At 39.0% G+C, this 15677-nt stretch overlaps 1 protein-coding gene across 1 annotated transcript in view; it reads right to left on the reverse strand.

The window, feature by feature from the left end:
* The window catches only part of CHRM3 (cholinergic receptor muscarinic 3), a 519334-nt gene that overhangs the window by 357838 nt on the left and 145819 nt on the right, over positions 1-15677 (reverse strand). The window contains exon 2 of the mRNA XM_042959802.1: positions 14361-14469. The gene's annotated coding sequence lies outside the window, so the exon portion shown is untranslated. The remainder of the gene's footprint in view (positions 1-14360; positions 14470-15677) is intronic.

The following is a 15677-nucleotide window of genomic DNA, read 5'->3' on the forward strand; positions in this document are numbered from 1 at the left end:
GGTGGTGAAAGATGAGGGAAAGCACGCCTGGTGATGGTCACATGGGGTCCCGGCAGCTGTGGAAGAGAGTCTGGATTTTATCTGGGTATACCGAAAGCCCCTGCACGATGGCGAGGGAAGGAGAGACGTGACAGGGGCCAAGAGTGGGCTCAGGGAGAGCTGATGGGAAGTGCCAGGTACCAGCTCAGGTGAGACCAGACGGACTCGGCAGTGCTGGAGGAGAGCACATCCGGGATGTGTTATGAAGGCTGATTTAATAAAATGTGCTGGTGAATTACATGTGGGAAATGAAGAAAGAAGAGAAATAACACCTAGGCTTTGCCTGGTTCTCCTGGGAAAGAAGTAAAGTTTGGGGGCCCCTGGGTGGCTCAGTCAGTTAAGTGTCCAACTCTTGATTTCGACTCGGGTCACAGTCTCACAGGTCAGGAGATCGGGCCTCCCATCTGGATCTATGCTGACAGTGTGGAGCCTGCTTGGGATTCGGTCTCTCTCAGCCCCTCCTATGCTTGTGGGCATTCTCTTTCTCTCTCTCAAAATAAATAAATAAACTTAAAAAAAAAAAAAAAGCAGTAAAGTTTGAAAAGGGAAACAAGACATTGTGGAGAAGCATGTTGGAGGTGGAATGGGGGAAAATCCATAGTCCAATTCTGCACATGTTAATTTATCACTAACTATCTATTAGGCCCTCACGTGATGATGGCATGTTTGTTACATAGGAATGTATCGTTATACTACTAAGAGGAAAAAGGTAGGAGTTTTGTAATCCCACCGGTTCTGTAAAAGTATGTAAACTTTAGAAGTCTAGAATATAAAAAATATTTGAAGAGTTACTTTGTAGTTTTTCAGTGGTAAGGTTTGAGGTGTTTATATTACTTTTTGTATCTCTTTTTATATTTTTTATATTTTATATTTTTATATTTTATAAAAATCTGGAAAAAATAAGGAGCATAAAAACTTCAGTTAGCCTATGAGTTACAAGAAAACAGCAGAATATATTAAAGAAAGATTTAGCAAAACCAGTTTAACGGTATTTCATTTCCTAACATTACTATAAATTTATTAATTGAGAAGTAGCATATTGATATATTTTCTAATTAATGTGCTTATAGAATGGTATTGTTTAAAATTTTGTTTTTACAACACAAAACATTTCTCTGTATCTTTCCCTATTCTTTGTATACATAAATTTTTGGTCCCAGAGAATTGTTGCACACTAGTTAATACACTTCACCATTTGTATCTTTTCTTACAAATAAATGGTATATAGTTAGTCTATCCATCACTCTTAAATCTACTTGGAAAAACAAATTGTGACATCCGTTGCTATTCATTCCAAAACAAAAAGGCCATGAAATGTTTTGTTTCCCCTTAACGGTTGATTTGGATGAAGCATGGGAAATGATCAATTGTGTGATCAATTGTGTGAGTTCTGCAATGACAAAAAAGGGGGAAAGTGTGCATAAGACATTTCATAGTCATTGGGACAATGTTATATATATTTATAATTATAGAATGAATGCAATATTTTCCCTTATTAAACATATCCTATCATGGCCAGTGAAATGTAACAAGGTAATCAATTCATGCACGAGAAATGCTGATTAGCTTCCTGAACTAACAGGAATGTCTTCTTTACTAAATTAAACCAATCAGTGTTCTCTCTTGAAATTCTTCCTCACTTTCCCTGAAGTCTTATGAAGAAAATATTATACTTAAAGCAATCGGCTCCTCAGAATTTAAATCTGATGCGGTGGTTAAACGGTCAGTTGTTGACATTCAATGAAAAAAAAAAATGACTATAATAAAACAATCAGGGAAAATGCGTTGTATAACACTGTTCAAGATGAAGGGTAAGGTCAAGGGTAAGCTGAAACCCAAGATCTCATTTTAAATTCTAGTGTTGAAATAAGTATTTGTGCCCACATTGGAACATTACTTTAGGATATACACTGTAAAAGCATGAACTGGTGAATCCATGTAAGATGATCTTAACCCAAGTCCAGAGTATCGACGGAATAACGTGAATAATGGAGACATATTGCTTTGCTTATATGACCTTTTCAAAGATTATAAAAGTCATAGATGGGGTGCTTGGGGGGCTCAGTTGGTTAAGCATCCAACTCTTTTTTTTTTTTTTTTTTTTTTTTTTATCCAACTCTTGATTTCAGCTCAGGTCATGATCTCACAGTCCACAGATTTGAGCCCCACATCGGGCTCCATGCTGTCGGTGCAGAGCCTGCTTAGGATTCTCTCTCCCTCTCCCTCTCTCTGCTCCTCCCCTACTTGCATTGCCTCTGACCCTCTCAAAATAAATAAATAAATTAAAAAAAAAAAACTCACAGATATAGGGAAAGTGATGGAGAATGGCTATGGTGAATATTACTTTGTGCCATACTTATGAGTCTAGCAAGAATCTGTGTCAGTGGTATAGTGGGAGTGAGAGGATAAGGAAGGCCGTACCAGTAAAAGAGGACTGGCAAATATCTTCAATGATTCTGGCACAAGGGTTCACTCAGCCCATATTCCCTGAGCATCCTTCTAGTGTTCCGCACTGTGACAGCTTCTATCTCTGGTTACAAAGGGAAACTGGCAATAGGTATGCAAGAGAAGCTCTGAGTCTAATCAGGGATAGGAAGACGAGCATATAGACATTGAGGGATTTCAGTTTCGTAAATAGTAAGTAATGGCAGAGAAGCTGACTCAGGTGACTCGGAATTCTTACATAAGGCAAAAAACCTGAACCAATATGTTAATGGATGTGTAGGCATTTTCCAGGCATAATAGAAGGTGAAGGCATTGTAGGCAAGGAGAGCGTGGGCGAGCCCGATGGTCCAGTCACACAAAAGATTTTAACGTGCTTAATAGCTGAGAATACCGACCTGAGTTCAAATGTTAGGTGTAGAAGTGGGTAGCGCTGGATATGTTTGGAGAATTTCCTGAAGTCACATATTGGAGGGCCTCTTATTCTCACTGAAATGTGTCTGGATTTTAATCTCAAGGCAAAGGGAATGTGGCTATGGGAAATGTTTATGCAAAGAGTGAAATATTCAGGTTTGTGTGTTAGAAAAGATTCCAACGGCAAGAGCAAGGACATACCAGAAGGGAGTCAAATAGACTATTGCAATGTTTACTGTAATAGCTTAGGTATAAAATCACAGGGCCAAATAGTAGTCCTGACAAGGTAAAGAATAGGATTGTTTTAAAGGATATTAGGGGATAGAATCATCTGGATCGATCACTCATTTTGATTAAAGAGGCCGGGGAACTTAGAAAATGACTCAGAAATTCCACTGGGTAACTGCATGGTTGGTGGTGATTACCACTGGTCATAATAGGGATTAAAGGAGGAAAAGGAGGGTGGGATTAAAAACTAAATTCACAGTTGGGACTTACAAAATCGTAACTGCTTTTAAGAATGCCAGTAACTCATTATTTCAAACAACATTACGAGATCACTCCAGTGATCTCTGTACTAAGTGTTGGCTATCATGACAGAGATACTGAGGAACTAAGGAGCTGTCTACACTGGCAAAAAAAGAGTTAATGAAATGAAAATTTTGAAAATGTATGAGTTAGAAAAGACAAATTAAGAAGACAGAACTAAGAAGAGAGGGGAGGGGATTAGATAAATAACAGGGGTTTTCTAACTTTTTTTTCCACTGTGACCCCCAATAATAAACACATTGTACCCTTGACCCGGCACATATACATACAGATATAAATGAAACAAAGACTTTATAGAAAGTCATCATGGGATACACTCTGACACTTTTTCTTTTGCTGTGTTGCATTTTAAAATGCTGGTGGCAATCTACCAACCTGATTTTATGATTGATTCGCAGGTCAGCCTTGAAGTATGAGCAAGGCTGACAGAGAACTCAGATGGAAAGACCAGTTTTGTTCAGCAGCTAGCTGAACAAAGAAGTTTTAGTGTCAGAAGAGATGTGATTGAGTTGCCTTTCTCATTAGCAGGCAAGAGAGAATCTGAACAAAGGGAGAGGGCTCTCTCCACTAATTAAGTGGCTTTTCCTTAATCTGCACAGCCCCTGAGGATCTCCTAGCCCAAGGCATAAATGAAAGAATGAGATTAAAGTCCATGATCCAATTACTTTTTAAAGTTAAAAAAAAAAAATAAACACCTTTAGTAATATAGTCTGAGCTTGTAGCCGATCTTTTAAAGAAACTGAAAAGCAGGGGCATCATTCGATTGAACTAACATTTATTTGCTTCCTCCTGTGAGCCCCACTTGGTGTGAATTCCCCCCTGAGAGTTACAACAAAACTGAAAAAAACAACCTGGAACTCCTTCTACACAATGAGTTTTTCCTTGTCTTGGGCTTACTGGTTGTATCTTGCAACTTATCTTACATACCTCCTCCCCGAGGAAGCTGGAGACACATCTCCAGCTTAAGGAAGACTGACGTTTCTATAACATGTCTAATGTATTTTAATAGACAAATGCTAGGAGTATGAGACACTGAAATGCAGCTTTAATTACTCTCCTTATTAGACTGCTACACTTTGCAGGCTGTTAGCACACAGGATGGGAACTTGGTGATAATCACTTTGTCAACAATTTTCACTTTGGCGGAAATTCTTTAGTTTTGTTCTCTATACAGAGTAGTAGGGAAAAGGCAAAATTAGCACTGATGAGCTACTCATGGCCCTCTGCCTCGGCCCTGTTTTCGTCCCATCGTCTAAAAGCCATTAGACATTACCATTTGACTACATTACCATATTATTTTTTAATCTAGGTTATTTTAAAGAGCTAACTTTAAAAATGCACTCTCAAGAATGGCTGCAAAGTCTTGTGTAGCACTTTTTTGCATCAAGCATTGATTTTCACATCAGTGGCATGAGAGTTAAGTGATCTGGAGTTGGGAGAGCCACCAAAACCACATATTCAGAAAACCTAGAAAGTAGACTAAGTTGTCAAACATGCAACTGGGCTTCATGCAAAGAAAAGAAAAATTTTTTAAAAAAATGAATGCAGTTATGATGTTTATCATCTCCCCCAAGAGGAATGGGCTATTTTTATTTATCACTGCAATCTAAGTAAACAGAGTTTAATATCTACTTACTTGCTGAGCTTAAGAGGTCATTATATGGCATCCAAAAATCACTAAAAATCTCTGACTCACTTTCCTGTTGGAAAGCTGGTTCAGCACAGTGCATGGCTGCCACTTTACCCAATTTTTTTAAATTTTTCCTTTTGTCACCAGCTCTACATCAGATACTACATTTCTAATTAGGTGATGGATATCAATCAATGAAGGGTTCTGGTTCTATACCCAACTTCCATGGGATTAGGTGATACAAGGACAACACATCCATGCCACTCGGTGCTTCAGCAGAGGAAGAACTTGAACTTCGACCGAAGTTCCAAAACACTGGAATTGCTTCTCTTCTGTTATTTTTTCCCTTTTGGGCCTCATAGTGTGCAAGCTATCTGTCCCCCTCAGTCGCCTTTAGCCACTCTCGGTGTAATCTGATGATGTACACAATAGTCTTGAAGTTTTCTCTTTTAGGTTCTGGAGCACCTACCAAGTTATCTTACAGTGAGTAAAGAAAACAAGGCAGAAAACACACGAATCATTTTCCAACGAAGGCTGAGATAGGTTATCAAAATTTTCGTTTTTGGAAGCAATCAAAATAGGAAGTTTTGGTGAGTAAGAATTTCCAAGTTTGTAATCTAAAATTATGCTTTGGAGGGGCGTCTGGGTGGCTCAGTCGGTTGAGCGTCCGACCTCGGCTCAGGTCATGATCTCACGGTTCATGGGTTCAGGTCCCACATCGGGCTCTGTGCTGACAGCTCAGAGCCTGGAACCTACTTTGGATTCTGTGTCTCCCTCTCTCTCTGCTCCTCCCCCACTCACGCTCTTTCTCTCTCTCTCAAAAATAAATAAACAAGGGTGCCTGGGTGGCTCAGTCGGTTAAGCGTCCAACTTCAGCTCAGGTCATGATCCCACGGTTTGTGGGTTCGAGCCCTGTGTCGGGCTGTGTGCTAACAGCTCAGAGCCTGGAGCCTGCTTCAGATTCTGTGTCTCCCTTTCTCTCTGCTCCTCCCCCACTCATGCTCTGACTCTCTCTCTCTCTCAAGAAGAAATAAACATTAAAATTTTTTTTAAAAAATAAATAAACATTATAAACAAATAAATAAAATTATGCTTTGAAGAAAGTTTTTGCTGGTACAAAAAGCAACTGCTTTTATGTAAACTTAAATTCATTACTATTTGTATATACATATATTTAATGATCTATGTCACTATAGAAAAGGACTTTATATATATGTATACACACACACACACACACACACACACACACACACACACACACACTCTAGTCTCGTCCTCCATGCCTCCTGCTCACCAGTGGCTACCTGGAAAAACTACGAGGACAAGGATTTTGTCTGTTGTTCACAGCGGCAGGCAGGGCCTGCTGCATAGAAGGAGGTCTAGAAATATTTGCTGAATGAATAAACAGAATACCTCAGTTCTCCAGCTTCAAATATTTAACATGTCATGTAGGGCATGATTTTCTTTCCAGATAGTTTAATCCCCTCGAATTTTAAATGACTTCAAAATATTATAATTATCTCCTTTATTTAAAAGCAAGTGTTTCTTCAAAACTCTCTCTGCTTCCCAGGCTTATTTTATTGTATTTTTTTTATTCCATTTAGGTGTTGCTTGCTGGGGTTAACAGATCCTCTGAGTGAGCATCTAAGGGACAGTAAAACACTGTTAATATCTCTCCATCAGAGAGAGAGAGGCAGCATATGACATGAATCCACAAAATTCTTTTCAAGCATAACTGAGCTGAAAAGAGGGAATTAATGTGAAAGCATTTGGTGAGGTGACTGGTGTACAGAAGACAGTTGTTGAGAATAAGAATTTTAGTCTGAATTTTGTGGGAGCAATTAATTATAGTATGGAACACATGCTGATTTCATGGCACTTACACTGACTGTTAATATGAAAAAAAAAAAGATATAAGGAAACATGTTGAATAAGGATGTCGTTGAACTTTGCGGATAAACTGTCCAGTCTTAAAAATGCATTTCTGATGCATTTTCCTGGAAGACACCTGCTTGTATCTGTTACTGAAGACATGACTGAAATAACTGCAGATTCTCATTTTTATTCATATCGGTTGCTGCAGAAGGATAGAAGGGGAAATCTTTAATTATAATTTTATAAGCTATTGATTCTCCAGGATATGAGAGAAGCATGGCTCAAAACCCGAAGCACATTATATTTTCAACACTAATTTTATTTTAAAAATCAAATTAGTTTTCTAATTTCATAAGATATGATATGCCTCCATACATATGTGCCCCCCTGTAGGGATGAGGCTGTTACAAATTTAGGTTATGTAAGTATGGGTGTGAATCAGTGGGGTACAGGGTACAGTACTCATCTCCTTTGTGAAAGGAAGATGATGAGGCCATTGTTGCAGAGTTTTGTGAGGATGACACAATGATGTGACACAACATGAGACCAAAGCCTACCGCACAGTTACTAGCTCAGTACTTGGTAGCCATCACTGTCATCGCCAAGTTTCGCCACACGACTGTAAGTTCATTAGCTAAAAAGAATGTCAGGAAATAGTCACTAAGATAGTCGAATCTTCAAATACATAAAATAAAGACTTAAAAAGTTACCAGGAAACAATCTCGAAAATTTTCAAGTGTTACCTCTGGGAATAACAACAACAACAACAAAATAAAAACCCCTACTTCTTCCGATAATATGTTATTCTTGGCATACCATGCTCTACTTATTGGAGCATACCAAAGCTTTAATATTGTGATTACCCGATCCCTGTATTTCTACATTAGTCGTATATTTCTGCTTATGCAACTGGATGAATATTCATCACTCCTACATTAGTCCTGTATTTCTGCTTACACAACTGGATGAATATTCTTGATACATGATTCATTCAAACATTATCCCTTTTTGCCAGAAGCATGTCAATCTAAAATAGCTCATGCACTGAAAACTGTCAGCCCATTTTCCTCTCTGAAATACGTCTTTACTGGCTCAATGCCTTCCGCTTACCTATCTACAGCCATCTGTGAAAGCTGAATGGCTTAAGATACAGTATGTCACAGTTCTACGTTAGCCTGTAGTGACTCCTCTGTGTGAGACTGATGTACACGAAGTAACAAAAGATGAATGTCGAGTGGAAAATACCAGTTTAGCGGATTTGATGGTCTTCCCTGTTAACATGGGTACTATTCAAGTATAAATATTAAACTAAACAATTGTAAGTCCACTACTGTGTCGTATACGGCCACCAAAGTTAAGTTTCAGATAGAACTTCATGCGGCTACATCATGAGGGTTTCGGTTATTGACTTGGAGGGAATTTTTTGGTTTGGTTGTTTTTCTCTGTATTTCTTCAAAAACAGCTCAAACCTATAGGAATGTTGACTTACACAATATATACATCCACCTTTCCCCATTCAGATTAATAGTAGGTATCTTCCATGGTTTCCATGGGTAAACTATGTTAAAATATCTTACACATTTTAATATATTTTATAATGAATTGAACAAAATCAATTTTAAATATATGTAATAATTACTATAATAAAACAAAACCTTAAGAACTCTTTAATGTTTTTTTATATATTAGTAAACTATTAATTAATCTATTAATTCCTTAATTAATATATAAATAATTTCTTACATATTAACTTACATGAAAAAAATCATTTCCCTCTCAGTCAAGAAAAGGTCAAATAATTCTCATTATTGTTGAAATGCTGTTCTAAAAATAATACATTTAATGGTAAACCCATAAGGAAGTTAGTAGAATCAGTTTTACATTTTCAAAACTGTGTTCTGTTTTTCTAAAAGTGTTAAAAATGATGCAAATCTCATAATATGTTAAAAGTTGCCAGTTTTCATTTTTCTGGTTATACTTTTTGCAGATCTATATATAACATATAATATTGTAATATATAATATAAAATTATATAATGTATAATATATTATAATATAATATAAAATTATATATATATACTTTTTAATGTTTTATTTTATTTTTTGAGAGACAGAGAGAGACAGAGCACGAGCAGGGGAGGGGCAGTGAGAAAGGGAGACACAGAATCCCAAGCAGGCTCGAGGCTCAGAGCCGTCAGCACAGAGCCCGATGTGGGGCTCGATCTCATGAATTGTGAGATCGTGACCTGAGCTCAAGTCGGACGCTGAACCGACTGAGCCACTAGGTGCCCCTGCAGATTTATATTAATAACAATTTGAAGTAATATCCATACTGAATAACATTTCGTAGAAATCTTTTGATGTGGCAAATGCAATTATTTCCTCTTCAGTCTGAGGACAGAGAATGGTATTGTTTCTACCATTAATTTAATCAGGAATTAGTTGTTGAGCACTAGACCCTGGACATAAGAGACTGAGTAAGACGAGGAATGCCCTCAACAAGACTGCAACGGGACAGATGGATACTTGTTATAGACTGACTGTGGGCCCCTCACCCAAAACTCAGACGTCACATGCAAATGTCCCATGTGGTGGCATGTGGAGGGGGGCGGGGTCTTTGGGGAGGTGATTAAGTCATGAGGGTGAAGCCCTCATGAATGGGATTATAGTTATACAAGAATACGTGGGAAACTTATAAAAGGTGCCCCAGAAAACTCCTTCGCCTCTTCCACCATGTGAGGACGCGGAAAACATGGCTTTCTAAAGGGCAGACCCTTACCCTACATGAAGTCTGCTGGTGCCTTGATCTCAGAGTGCCCAGGCTCCAGAACAGTGAGGAAGAAATTTCTGTTGTTCATAAGCCACTCGGTTGATGGTGAAATGGAAGCCAAGTATTGCAGAAGAAGTGAAGAATGTGATCTCTCACTAAGGCGCGTCCGCAGTACAGAGGTCATGAGGGGACGGTCAACTTTAAGAGGAGGATGGGGGTAGCTTTCACAGACGGCAGCGAATGCCAAATGAGTCTGGAAGGAAGAACTGGAATTTGATGGACGGCGAGCACGAGGAGATGGCGACGGGCAGGTGAGACGGGGGCGCCTCCGGGTGGGCGGTCAGCGCAGAGGCTGAGATCTGAAGCCGACAAAAGAGAGGGGGCCTCATCCACGAGTCACAACCTCTTCTTGAAAGTCCCGCCAAGACAGATTTCATTTCACGTCTGTCTCCGAACGACAGCCGACTTTAGTTCTGGACGCCCCCCCCCCTTCCAAACTCTGGCCCTGTGACAGGGAATGAAACGTCTCTTCGTTTTCAGAGACACGATGTGATGAAGTATTAGAGTGATAACTGACTAGATCAGACCCCTTTAAAAGGACACTTCTAAAGCCACAAATCACTTTTGAGACAAACATCGCAAGTGCGCAATGGCCGCGGCAAGAAGGAGGGAGGAAGGAGGGCGATGTGAGAATCCACTTGTTGGGATGAGCACGACGACTCTGCTTCTTTTTATTACACTCTAACTCCTAATACGAGACTTCAAAACGTGAATGGCGACCATACCGAAGGCCTGAAGTATGCAGCAATGCAGGGCCCTCCGGAAGGAGGTCAGAATGACCAAAGTCATCTCTCACCAAGGGCCCCAAGCAGGGACAGCCAAGCCTATGTCTGCATACATGGACATAAGAATGCACTTCCCCGGGGCGCTTGCAGGGGGGGGGGGGGGCGCTCAGTCGCTTAAGCGTCTGACTTCAGCTCAGGTCATGATCTCACAGTCTGTGAGTTCGAGCCCCGCATCGGGCTCTGTGCTGACAGCTCAGAGCCTGGAGCCTGCTTCGGATTCTGTGTCTCCCTCTCTCTCTGCCCTTCCCCCGCTCACGCTCTGTCTCTCTCTGTCTCTCAGAAATGAATAAACATTAAAAAAAAATGCACTTCCCAAACGTTTACACCCAAAAATCTCCTCTACAACCATGACTGTCCTCATCGTGGGCAAACTCTTAAAGGCTAACGCTATTACAAAAATAAACAAGAAGAATAACAGGCTTGTAGAAAGCAACTGTTGATAATATCACTATCTGAATTGTCAACAAGTCAGGTTAAATTTGCATGTGAAAGAGTCTCTGGGTGGTGATACTGAGGGACAGAGATGAAGTGACCAAGCACTGTCACTGTTCCAGACGGTTTATAATTAACACGTGATGGAAAGAGACTTGGTTTTCTGTTCTGAGTCGTACACAGCAGCCAGGCAATTGGCTCTTGGCTCAGATCACTGCCCCAGATTATCAGCATTTCCCACCTTGAGAACAAATAATGACTCATTTGAAATATACCACCCAGTACAAGCACTGAATTTTGTCCAATATGCTCCCAGAGGACAATACATTAAGTTTATTTATAACAAGAATAAGTATGCAATATGGTTTAGACGAAATGTTCATGGAAGTGAAAAAGCAAACCGTCCTCCACATCGTTTTGTGACATACATTCTGCATTTCCACCTCTTTCCTCCCCCCCACTTTTTTTTTTTTAGAAAACAAATCATTTTAAATGTGGTAACAGCCCAATCTTTATAACAAAATAAACACTGAGTTGATATTCCCTGATAGGCTTAAAAAAGGCAACGAATTTTTTTTTTAATCAGGATACCATATTTAAGTTATGTTTGCATTTTTTAATTTGAGTTAAGTTATTCGTTTGTCTTTTTTGAAATTCTGGATCTCACAAAGTAAATCATATAATTGGGCACATTTCTAAAAGTCCCCTAAATATAACATATGGCAAGAAGGACATTTTCAGAATCGGAGTATCTCTGATTTACATGACTTTAAAAATGCATTCTATAATAATTTGTGACTATATTTTCACAACTCTCGATTCAGGTGTTGGCTACCACTGCTTGCCAGATGTTGTGTTAAATCATCCTAACAAAAGCAGTATGGAGTATTTTTAAATTCTTTCTTTCTTTTTTTTTTTTTTTTTTTCCAGAAACTGAGACTTCGAAAGGTTCAGTAACTACTTTAGCTTCCACCGTAACATAATGAATGGTTTTGGACTTAGGGCTTTCTGATTCCAAAATCTGTGGTGGTTACCATAATCCCTCACTCTGTCCAGTGAATAATAACCATAAATATTGATTAGTTACGAAGCATCACACAGCGCTCCTAAGCACTTGACCCTATTAACTCATGTAATCCACGCAAAAACCCTATGAGATAATCCTGGGTGCTGATATACAGATGGACACAGAGATGCGGTGACCAAGCACTGTCACTGTTCCAAATGGGTTATAATTAACACGTGACACAAAGAGACTTGGTTTTCTGTTCTGAGTCATACACAGCAGCCAGGCAATTGGCTCTTGGCTCAGATCACCGCCCCAGATTATCAGTATTTCCCATCTTGGGAACAAATGATGACTCATTTGAAATATACCACCCAGTACAACCACTGAACTTTGTCCAATATGAGCCCAATGGACAATACCTTAAGTTTATTTATAACAGGAATAAGCATACAATATGGTTTAGAGAAAATGATCGGGGGAAGTGAAAAGCAAACCGTCCTCCACATCGTTTTGTGACATACATTCTGCCTTTCCACCTCTTTTCTTACTTTCTCTCTCTGTCTTTTTTTAGAAAAAGAAATCATTCTTATTATTAGACCCATTTTACAGATGGGCAAACTAAGGCACAGAGAGGTTAAAGGACCTGTCCAACAGTGCAAAGCTGGAAAATGAAACAACTGGGTTGGTTGCAACCCCATAAATCTGACTTTAGACAGCTCCTCCCCCCCACCCCCACCCCCCCTTAGGGACTATGCTACAATATTAGCAAGTGAATATATATTACCTGTTATTAAAGATTTTGTTTCACCTAAATGCAAACACTTTATTCATGTAATAAGCCATTGTCCCTTCAAAAATAATCATATCCAATTCCTGGAGAATAATCTGCAAACCAGTGTCATTGCATGGTCCCGGTTATATAACAACTTTTAAAATTTTAGTGAAAAAGTCTTTTTCCGTCTTACTAAATATATTCGTTAAGATTCTCATTTTCAATCTTTTAAACACACTAACTGTATTCCATTAGCAAAAAAGAATGGCTATATGAGGCACTGAAGAGGTTTCGGTAAAAAGGAATGTAATATAGTAAGCTAAATGAACAATATCTGGTTGAATTTCTCCATTATCTCTTAATGTCCTGAAATTAAACTGTATACAAAAAGCATCTAATGTATCTTTTCTCCTCCGAGTGTAAATACCCAAAAGTAGTCTAATAAAGTGTATCCAGGAGAACAGTGTAAATACCCAAAAGTAGTCTAATAAAGTGTATCCAGGAGAACAGAAGCAGACATCTAACACCCACAGTTGGTGGGGACTGGGGTGCACAGTATGTGTGAGAAACATGGTTGGTTGTTTTTTTTTCATGTTTAATTTACACATAATTTTCTCAAATATGAGAAATTTATTTGGTTCATGAATTAAAGTTAAGTATGATTCTATCATTTATATTTTGGGTGAATAACACACAAAATATCAAGCTGTATTGGCCAATTTAAAAAGCTGAGCACCAAATGTATGGAAGTCCTGAATCACTAAATTGTAGACCTGAAATTAATATTACACTGTATGTTAACTAATTAGAATTGAAATTAAAAAAAGAAAAACTAAAGAAAAAGCAAAGTATGATCACAACTCTTGTCCAACTCCCTCCTTGAAATATTAATCAGCCACAGATAACGTCATTTTTATGGGGTTTGTAGTTAAATAATGACTTCACATTATTATCTCACTGGACCTATAAAGTAACCTTATGAATCAGGTAAAACAGAAATTCTCTCTCATTTTGCAGGTGAGGAAACTGATGCCTGGAGACCTGAGGGTCTGGTCGGATGATCCAATTAAGGTTTTCTGACACAGTATAATTCCCTTTCCATGACACCATAAACATCCCATGCCAATTACCACATGATACTTGTGTAAGTGGACACATTATCAGATATCTTGTTAGTTAAAACTGCAATAAAATTGAACCGTTTCAAAACATCACATTAGGTAAAATTTTTTAGGCTTTCACTGCCAGATTTATATGATGATATTAAAGAGCCAAAGGACAGTGAAAATTTCCAGTGACATCAGTTTTACTCAGTTAAAAGAGAGGGAAAGTTCTATACTTCTAAACTCTGCTATAGGGATACATATACGCTTCCATACTCATATACACACATATACGCAACGGGTACATTTTAACCTGCTCTCTCATTTGACAACTGGCTGCCACATAACCAGAATAAATCTAGCCACGTTCATAACCACAACACGAACACAAGTATTCTGCTTCCCTTTCATTATAAATGTAGACTCTGTTGACAATCTCCATATATAACCACGTAAACAATACTGAATAGAAAATACCTACTAGTGAAGAGGCTTAGTGGCATACATCACGACAGGCATGTTTATCGTTCTGTCGATCCACAGCTCACTGAGCGACTCATAACTGAAATGTGTGCCATCACTGTTCAGATCTAAAAAAGACACACAAAGAGATAACAACGTCAGTAAAGAGTATTTCGTATCATTCATGTAAGAGTATGCTTCCAACCTCCAGCTTGAAAAAATGTTTGATGATACATCACACTTTTCTGATTTCTCCCACAATGCATAGTACAGCCATGGACACGCACTGTGCAGTCAATAAATAAGTCTGATTTAGTAGTAAGTTTAGCAGTAAATCGGTAGGACTTTACTGGAAGGCTATAAATTTATCAATAAAGAACAAAACAAACAAAAGGCAAATTTGACATCCTTGGATGTGGGTGGTTTTTTAGGGCCTATGTGCTAAACATTTATATCTTGCCCGTGTATGACATTTCTTTTAGTCCTCCTAACAAAGCTCCAACACAGGTAGTCTCCTCGTTTACAGCATTTAGGGTTCAGAATAGTAGAGCAGCTGGCCCCAGACTCTGACCTCTAGAGCCATGTCCTTTCACTTATCATGGGCAACGTGTAGGAACACGTGTCGTCCTATGCTTAATTGTGCCCCCTACGTCCTACATTATGAGTGACAGATGCCAAGAGATTCAAGGAAAGATGGGTCTCCTTGATCTCTGCCTCCCCTGGGGTTCTCGGGAGACAAACGTGGTCCTCTGCTCATCACTGTATGTAGACCTCCAAAGCGAGAGACCTCATGTGGGGGTGCAGAGTCTGGCACATGTAAATATTTGCTGAGTAAACGAATGAATAAATGGCAACAAAAGTAGGAACTGGCATATATTTTTTGTCTGAGTTCACACTTTTGTTTGATCAACCCTTTCATTTACTTGCCGACATTACCTTCCTGTCTGCAACACAGTCTCGGGAGAAAAAAAAAGCAGAATACATAATCTGAAACATCAAGTGAGCTAAGGTCAAATAGCCCTCATTCAAAGAATTACAAATTCATTAGGAGTCAGTTCAATTTGCCTCAATTGGAGAGGTTCCTGAAGAACAGCAAAAGGTCAATAACAAAGAAATTTTCCAGAGACGGAAAAAGAATTCGGCTTTCACTCCTGGATCAGATATCAGCGTGCTAACAGAACTTAACCACCTTCCCCTGCGGCCAGATCTCTTCATGCAGTCCTTCCCTTGCACAAAGACGGGGGCAAACAGAAATGGCTAAAGACCCTAGGAAGAAACTGCGTGACCACAAGGAACTAGGAAAAGCTGGAGAAGCTATAGAGAAAGAGCCACGTCA

This window comes from Panthera tigris, chromosome D2, assembly GCF_018350195.1.
Source record: "Panthera tigris isolate Pti1 chromosome D2, P.tigris_Pti1_mat1.1, whole genome shotgun sequence".
Taxonomy (NCBI): domain Eukaryota; kingdom Metazoa; phylum Chordata; class Mammalia; order Carnivora; family Felidae; genus Panthera; species Panthera tigris.